Below are 9,733 nucleotides of genomic sequence, written 5' to 3' on the forward strand. Positions count from 1 at the left end.
TCATGGGAACGCCAAGGACTACGTCGGACCTGCGTGGGAACTTTTTGTTTTCTAATTGGTGAACGAGGGGCAGAGTCTTGTGGACTACATCAGATTCCCAGGACTACTGTGCACCTGCATGTTTTGTTTTTTTTTTTATATAAACTTGGAACCAGGGAACATGACGAGGAGTGGTTTTTGTTTTTTTTTAAATAAAATGTATTTTTCTGCCTGTGTATTTTTCTTTCATTATTGTGTTAGTAATGACAGTTTCTGATAGACTCATCATTACTATCACCAAGGCCTGATGCCAGCCTGGATTTTTGAGAAATTACAGCTGTCATCAACCCCCAACTACCGTTACTCTGATTGCCACCGCAACAGGGCAATCGGTAAGAGCAAAGGCGCAGCGCCAGGATTGGCACATCTATTATGATTTGACAATTCTGAGGCGGCCGTGGGCTACTACTGACCCATATATCTAATCCCCATCCTGCGTGATATGCCCCAGACCAGTGTATCTAATCCCAATCCTGTGTGATATGCCCCGGAAACGTATCTAATCCCATCCTGCCTGATACGCCCTAGACCTGTGTATCTAATCCCCATCCTGCATGACATGCCCCAGAACCATGGATCTAATCCCCATCTTGTGTGATACGCCCAAGAACCATGGATCTAATCCCCATCCTGCATGATACACCCCAGAACCATGTATTTAATCCCCATCCTGAGTGATGCATCCTAGACCAGTGTATCTAATCCCCATCCTGGGTGATGTGCCCCAGACCATTTATCTAACCCCCATCCTTTTCTGATATGCTCCAGAACCATGTATGTAATTCCCATTCTGCATGATACGCTTCAAACCCGTATAGCTGATCCCCCGTCCTGTGATCCGCCCCAGACCCGTGTATCTAACCCCCATAATCTGTGATATGCCTTAGACCTGTATATCTAATCCTTATCCTGCGTGATACACCACAAACCAGTGCATCTAATTCCCATCCTGCGTGATATGCCCCCAGAACCATGTAACTAATCCCATCCTGCATGATACACCCCATACCCGTGTATCTAATCCACATCTTACATGATATGCTCTATAGACCCATGTATCTAATACCCTTCCTGCGTGATAAGCCCCAGAACCATGTATCTAATCCCCATTCTTTGTGATACGCTTCAGACCTGTGTAGCTAATCTCCATCCTGCGTGATCTGCCCCAGACCCGTGTATCTAACCCCCATCCTGCGTGATGCCCTAGACCCATGTATATAAAGTGGGTATGGAAAGTATTCAGACCCCTTTAAATTTTTCACTGTTTCATTGCAGCCATTTGGTAAATTCTAAAAAGTTATTTTTTTCTCAATAATGTACACTCTGCACCCCGTCTTGACTGAAAAAAACCAAATACAATTTTTGCAAATTTATTTAAAAAGAAAAACTAAAATATCACATGGTCGTAAGTATTCTGGCTAGTGATGAGCGAATATACTCGTTACTCGAGATTTCCCGAGCGCGCTCGGATGTCCTCCGAGTATGTTTTAGTGCTCGGAGATTTCGTTTTTCTTGCCGCAGCTGAATGATTTAAATCTGTTAGCCAGCATAAGTACATGTGGGGATTCCCTAGCAACCAGGCAACCCCCACATGTACTTATGCTGGCTAACAGATGTAAATCATTCAGTTGCGGCAAGAAGAACTAAGTCTCCGAGCACTAAAAAATACTCGTAGGACACCCGAGCGTGCTTGGGAAATCTCGAGTAACGAGTATATTTGCTCATAACTAATTCTGACCCTTTGCTCAGTATTGAGTAGAAGCATCCTTTTGAGCTAGTACAGCCATGAGTCTTCTTGGGAAAAATGCAACAAGTTTTTCATACCTGGATTTGGTATCCAATGCCATTCTTCCTTTCAGATCCTCTCCAGTTCAGTCAGGTTGGATGGTGAACGTTGGTGGACAGCCATTTTCAGGTCAATTGGGTTTAGGTCAGGGCTCTGGCTGGGCCAGTCAAGAATGGTCACAGAGTTGTTCTGAAGCCACTCGGTTATTTTAGCTGTGTGCTTACGGTCATTGTCTTGTTGGAAGGTAAACCTTTGGCCAAGTTTGAGGTCCAGAGCACTCTGGAAGAGGTTTTCATCCAGGATATCTCTGTACTTGGCCGCATTCATGTCTCCTTCAATGACAACCAGTCGTCCTGTCCCTGCAGCTGAAAAACACCCCCATAGCATGATACTGCCACCACCATGTTTCACTGTTGGGATTGCATTGGGCAGGTAATGAGCAGTAAACAAAAAACCTATATAGAAAAGAAATAAATATTGATCATAAAAAACAAAGAATACTAAGCATAGTATATCATCCAAAAAAAGTATTCAAAGAAAAAGATAAAAAATATTGAATTTTATTAAAAATTAGTTAGGCTACGTTCACACTAGCGTTGTGCGCCGTTGCGTCTGCGACGCAACGCACAACGCACGCAAAAACGCGTCAAAACGCACGCAAAAACGCTGCGTTTTGCGACGCATGCGTCGTTTTTTGCCGAAAATCGGACGCAAGAAAAATGCAACTTGTTGCGTTTTCTTGGTCCGACGCTTGCGGCAAAAAAGACGCACGTGTTGCACAACGCAACAAAAAAAACGCATGCGTCTCCCATGTTAAGTATAGGGGCGCATGACGCATGCGTCGCCGCTGCGTCGCCGACGCAAACCCGACGCACATTAGCTTAACGCTAATGTGAACGTAGCCTAATACATGATTACACACAACAAATACCTAAAACACATTTTTACTGACAGGAAAGTTGATGTAAAAGAATATTAAAAATTAATTCTCAAAATCAATGTGTAACGGGATACAATGTCAGACAGTATATATATATATACACTCACCGGCCACTTTATTAGGTACACCATGTTAGTAACGGGTTGGACCCCCTTTTGCCTTCAGAACTGCCTCAATTCTTCGTGGCATAGATTCAACAAGGTGCTGGAAGCATTCCTCAGAGATTTTGGTCCATATTGACATGATGGCATCACACAGTTGCCGCAGATTTGTCGGCTGCACATCCCAAAGATGCTCCATACAAGGCAGGATGGATCCATGCTTTCATGTTGTTTACGCCAAATTCTGACCCTACCATCCGAATGTCGCAGCAGAAATCGAGACTCATCAGACCAAGCAACATTTTTCCAATCTTCTACTGTCCAATTTCGATGAGCTTGTACAAATTGTAGCCTCAGTTTCCTGTTCTTAGCTGAAAGGAGTGGTACCCGGTGTGGTCTTCTGCTGCTGTAGCCCATCTGCCTCAAAGTTCGACGCACTGTGCGTTCAGAGATGCTCTTAGGCCTACCTTGGTTGTAACGGGTGGCGATTTGAGTCACTGTTGCCTTTCTATCAGCTCGAACCAGTCTGCCCATTCTCCTCTGACCTCTGGCATCAACAAGGCATTTCCGCCCACAGAACTGCCGCTCACTGGATTTTTTTTCTTTTTCGGACCATTCTCTGTAAACCCTAGAGATGGTTGTGCGTGAAAATCCTAGTAGATCAGCAGTTTCTGAAATACTCAGACCAGCCCTTCTGGCACCAACAACCATGCCACGTTCAAAGGCACTCAAATCACCTTTCTTCCCCATACTGATGCTCGGTTTGAACTGCAGGAGATTGTCTTGACCATGTCTACATGCCTAAATGCACTGAGTTGCCGCCATGTGATTGGCTGATTAGAAATTAAGTGTTAACAAGAAGTTGGACAGGTGTACCTAATAAAGTGGCCAGTGAGTGTGTATATATATATATATATATATATATATATATATATATATACACACTTCAAAAAAGGCAGCACTCCATTTTCTTATAAATAATATGCAGGATTTATTTACACCCACATCTCTGCGACGTTTCGGCTCTGAATGAGCCTTTCTCAAGCCTTGTAAGTAAAGGATTTGTGCTGTTCCAATTTTTGCTAATATATATATATATATATATATATATATATATATATATATAAGTCTCACTGAAACAATTACTATAAAATTGATGCATGCGCATGTGCCCGCCTCATCGCTGGATTGGGTGTCGGGATGCTGCGTGGCCGGCTGTGACCTAGGTTGCATTTGGTCACGTACTTCCAGTTTCCTGGCCCATGGTTTCTGCGTCCACATTTGTATGTAGCGGCGTCATAATATGGCGCCGCTGATTGATATTTTCATTAGCTGCATCCACCCTATTTATTTGCCACTGTACCCCTGCTACATCACTCCCTGACGAAGCGGGAGCGAAACGCGCGTTGGAGTGGTGTGTGCAGGGGACAGCAGAGTGTCAGACTGATTGGTATGTGATCTCCAATGCATCTCTATAAGGCCGGCCTCACACTCAGCGTATGTAAATACGGTCCGTTTTTTACGGCCGTAATACGCAGAAAAGTCCCCAAAATAGTGATCCGTATGTCATCCGTAGGCAGGGTGTGTCAGCGTATTTTGCGCATGGCATCCTCCGTATGTAATCCGTATGGCATCCGTACTGCAATATTTTCTCGCAGGCTTGCAAAACCGACATCTAATGGATTTATGTGCTCAAATGTTCGTTAAAACATATATACAGTATATATATATATATATATATATATATATATATATATATATATATATATATATATATATATATATATATGTCATTGAGACACATATATATATATATATATATATATATTCTGTATTTATATTTAATTCAGCGCGATATAAAGTAAATCCATCTGAAGGGGTTAAATCATTTTACAGCCAGGAGCTGTGCTAATGCACTCGCTCCTGCCTTTAAACCCCCAGGTACTGCAAGGAAAGCAAGATGATCTGTACTTACCTTGAGTTGCGGTGATGCGCCCTCTGCTGGATGTCCTCATGAACTGGAGCCTTGGAAAAGTTCCCACGCTCGAGTTCATATGAGGACATCCAGCAGAGGGCGCATCACCGCAACTCAAGGTAAGTACAGATCAGGCACGAGCGAGTGCTTTAGCACAGCTCCTGGCTGTAAAATGATTTAACCCCTTCAGATGGATTTACTTCGTGGGACGTGACAGATCATCTGAAGGTATGTATATTGTTGGTTTATTATTTTTCAGAGCGAGGGTCTTCAGGTGGATTGAGAGAGCAATAAAATATTAAAACAACCTGTGTGTTTATTTCATTAAAATACTTTTTAATAATGTGTGGTTTTTTTAACCCTTTCATACAATTGGATTAATAATGGATAGGTGTCATAATTGACGCCTCTCCATTATTAATCTGGCTTAATGTCACCTTACAATAGCAAGGTGACATTAACCTTTCATTACCCCATATCCCACCGCTACACGGGAGTGGGAAGAGAGTGGCCAAGTGCCAGAATAGGCGCATTTTACAGATGTGCCTTTTCTGGGGTGGCTGGGGGCAGATGTTTGTAGCCGGGGGGGGGCAATAACCATGGACCCTCTCTAGGCTATTAATATCTGCCCTCAGTCACTGGCTTTACCACTCTGGCGGAGAAAATTGAGCAGGAGCCCACGCCAATTTTTTCCGCCATTTAACCCTTTATTTTAGCAGCTACAGCGCCCAAATTTTGCACATACACACTACTAACATTAGTAGTGTGGAATATGCAAAAAAAAAAAAAGATATGAGATGGTTTACTGTATGTAAACCATGTCTCATATGTCGGGTTTGTGAAGGAGAAATGAAAAGCCGGCAATTGAATTACCGGCTTTTCACTAACACCGCTGCGTATTTCTCGCAAGTCACACTGCTGGTCCGTGTGGAATCCGTATTTTTCTCGCCCCCATAGACTTTCATTGGTGATTTTTTTGCGCAATACGGTGACAAACGCAGCATGCTGCGATTTTCTACGGCCGTACAAGACCGTATATTACGGATGCGTAATATAGGGCAGATAGGAGCTGGGCCATAGAGAATCATTGGGCCGTGTGTAATGCGTATTTTACGGACGTAGTTTATGCGCTCATACGTCCGTAAAACTCGCTAGTGTGAGGCCGGCCTTACTATACTATGTTCCTCACAGTGGAAACTTACGGGTTAAATCTCTGAGACAGCTTTTTGTATCCTTCCCCTGAACAACTATGTTGAATAATCTTTGTTTTCAGATCATTTGACAGTTGTTTTGAGAAGCCCATGATGCCACTCTTCAGAGGAGATTCAAACAGGTGAACAACTTGCAAGTGGCCACTTTAAGTAGCTTTTCTCATGATTGCATACACCTGGCTATGAAGTTCAAAGCTCTATGAGGTTACAAAACCAAAAAAAGTAAAAAGTAGGTAGGAGTATTTAAAACAAGAAAATGATAAGGGTGCCCATTAGTGTTGAGCGATACCGTCCGATACTTGAAAGTATCGGTATCGGAAAGTATCGGCCGATACCGGCAAAGTATCGGATCCAATCCGATACCGATACCCGATACCAATACAAGTCAATGGGACTCAGGTATCGGACGGTATTCCTGATGGTTCCCAGGGTCTGAAGGAGAGGAAACTCTCCTTCAGGCCCTGGGAACCATATTAATGTGTAAAAGAAAGAATTAAAATAAAAAATATTGCTATACTCACCTGTCCGACGCAGCCGGGACCTCAGCGAGGGAACCGGCAGCGTTGTTTGTTTAAAATTCGCGCTTTTACTTGGTTACGTGAGGTCCCGGCTTGTGATTGGTCAGGGCGGCCATGTTGCCGGGACGCGGACCAATCACAGCAAGCCGTGACGAAATTACGTCACGGCTTGCTGTGATTGGTTAATGGCGGCCATGTTGCCGGGACGCGGACCAATCACAAGCCGTGACGTCACGGGAGGCTGGACATGCGCGTATTTTGAAAAGCGCGCGTGTCCAGCCTCCAGTGACGTCCCGGCTTATGATTGGTCACGGCGCCATGTTGCCGGGACGCGGACCAATCACAGCAAGCCGTGACGAAATTACGTCACGGCTTGCTGTGATTGGTCCGCGTCCCGGCAACATGGCCGCCATTAACCAATCACAAGCCGTGACGTCACGGGAGGCTGGACACGTGCGCTTTTCAAAATACGCGCATGTCCAGCCTCCCGTGACGTCCCGGCTTGTGATTGGTTAATGGCGGCCATGTTGCCGGGACGTCACTGGAGGCTGGACACGCGCGCTTTTCAAAATACGCGCATGTCCAGCCTCCCGTGACGTCCCGGCTTGTGATTGGTTAATGGCGGCCATGTTGCCGGGACGTCACTGGAGGCTGGACACGCGCGCTTTTCAAAATACGCGCATGTCCAGCCTCCCGTGACGTCCCGGCTTGTGATTGGTTAATGGCGGCCATGTTGCCGGGACGTCACTGGAGGCTGGACACGCGCGCTTTTCAAAATACGTGCATGTCCAGCCTCCCGTGACGTCACGGCTTGTGATTGGTTAATGGCGGCCATGTTGCCGGGACGCGGACCAATCACAGCAAGCCGTGACGTAATTTCGTCACGGCTTGCTGTGATTGGTCCGCGTCCCGGCAACATGGCCGCCCTGACCAATCACAAGCCGGGACTTCACGTAACCAAGTAAAAGCGCGAAATTTAAACAAACAACGCTGCCGGTTCCCTCGCTGAGGTCCCGGCTGCGTCGGACAGGTGAGTATAGCGATATTTTTTATTTTAATTCTCTTTTTTACACATTATTACATTAATGTTGTTGCGATACCCGATACCCGATATCACAAAAATATCGGATCTCGGTATCGGAAATTCCGATACAGCAAGTATCGGCCGATACCCGATACTTGCAGTATCGGAATGCTCAACACTAGTGCCCATACTTATGCACCTGTGAAATTTTGTTTGAATGCAGATTGCACATTTTCTGTTAGTACAATAAACCTCATTTCAAGGCAGAAACATTACTGTGTCCAACAGTTAATAGATATATGAAACTGAAATAGCTGTTGCAAAAAAAAACAATTTTTATAAAACAAACATTAAGCTTAAGATTAATAGAGGTGCCAAACTTTTTCATATAACTGTATGATCTTCAAGGTATAGATGGTCTAGTTTTTGTAAAGCTGTGGTAGTGTCCTGGATATGCAATGGAATTGTAAGTACCAAGGGTTTTAAATAATGATCAGTGAAGACAATGGTTTCACAAAGACGGCCATTGCCAGATATGATGGGCCTTCCTGGAGGATCTACAGGGTTTCTTGTGTACTTTAGGGATTAGGTACAATGTTGGTAGTTTGGGAGGAAGATGACATTGTTTCAACCATATTTTTGGAGATAATACTTAACTCAAAAGCTTTTTCAACAATAATGAGAAGTTCGGCTTGATATTTAGGCCGGAGACACACTGGTGCGAGAGACGGCCGAGTCTCGCTGGTTAAAAGCAAGCTGTGGCACCTGCACTCCGGAGCGGAGCGTGCGGCTCCATAGCAATACATGGAGCTGCACGCTCAGCTCCGGAATGCAGGTGCCACAGCTTGCTTTTAACCAGCGAGACTCGGCCGTCTCTCGCACCAGTGTGTCTCCGGCCTTAGTGAGAGGATTGGATGTTAATTTACGATAGCAATGCGGAGTATTGAAAAGTTTGTATGCATGTTTTTCATATAATGTGGTGGGCCGTACCACCACATTGCCCCCTTTGTTGGCAGATTAGAACACCACCTCCTTGAGAGACTGTAAATTAGTTAGGGCCTGTTTCTCCTCTTTATTCAGATTGGAGGACCATGAAGGTTTGGGTGGGAGAGCTTCAATTTCTGAAGTGAGAACTTTAGTAAAGACTTTGATGGCCGGACAGGTGCTGATTGGAGGAAATTTTTTAGATTTGTTGAATAATTTGTTTGGAAAATTGCTTACCTGTTCCATCCCGTTTTCCGATAATAAGTCTTCTAGATTCCTTAGAGCTTCCCTTTCCTCTGCTGTGGTAAAAATGTCATCGATCTGTTTTTTTATGATGTCATTTTTTAAGAATAAGCTTCCTGGCGAAGAGGTGTACCTTAAGATGGTTGCCCTGTGTACGATGATTTTTGGATTTTGTAAATATATCTGGTAGTCTTGTTTCATTTCTCAGTGTTCACCGTGTATTTGAAGTCTCACTGGTGTCGCTCAAACATGTATTGTTATCGGACACTGATAGAGCCGAGCTTTCTGATGGACTTTTGTATCTGGAGCATCTTGTCTTATCATTCCTCTCTTTTTCCTTGTGGACAGATTTGGTCTTTTTATTTTGCCAGCGGTATATTTTGTTGATGTCAATAATTTAAGTCTACAATTTTTTTATTTTATCCTGGCATACCTATCTCCCTTTTGTAAGCATCTTTATTAATGTCAACAAGAATATTGTCAAAGTTTTCCACTGGAATGTCCTTTAGGATTAATTTTTCAATTTCATCAACGTCCTCATCAATATTGTTTAATGATGCCGTATTTTTATCAATGATGATTTGGATGAATTCCAGAGAGCAAGATATAGATAGATATATAGAGGTCAGTGACAAATACAATTAGTACAGTATGTGTGCAAATTACTGGACATTTAATTAATAAAAGATTTTTGGGAAAAAAGGCGTGGGCTCCCGCACAATTTTCGTACCCAGCAGAGGGAAAGCCAGCGACTGGGGGCTGATGTTTATAGCCTGAGAAGGGGGTAATACCCATAGAGCTTCCAAGGCTATTAATATAAGCTCACAGCTGTATACTTAGCCTTTACTGGCTATTAAAATAGGGAAGCCCCACAAAAAAATGACCCACTGGCATTTTCCCAAGGTCCAGAGC

At 44.0% G+C, this 9,733-nt stretch overlaps 1 protein-coding gene across 1 annotated transcript in view; it reads right to left on the minus strand.

The window, feature by feature from the left end:
- Positions 1–1,993, minus strand: part of RHCE (Rh blood group CcEe antigens) — a 171,289-nt gene extending 169,296 nt beyond the window's left edge. Inside the window, exon 1 of the mRNA XM_077295923.1 lies at positions 1,864–1,993. The gene's annotated coding sequence lies outside the window, so the exon portion shown is untranslated. The remainder of the gene's footprint in view (positions 1–1,863) is intronic.
- Between the last annotated feature and the right edge of the window lie 7,740 nt (positions 1,994–9,733).

Source organism: Ranitomeya variabilis, chromosome 3 (assembly GCF_051348905.1).
Source record: "Ranitomeya variabilis isolate aRanVar5 chromosome 3, aRanVar5.hap1, whole genome shotgun sequence".
Classification (NCBI taxonomy): domain Eukaryota; kingdom Metazoa; phylum Chordata; class Amphibia; order Anura; family Dendrobatidae; genus Ranitomeya; species Ranitomeya variabilis.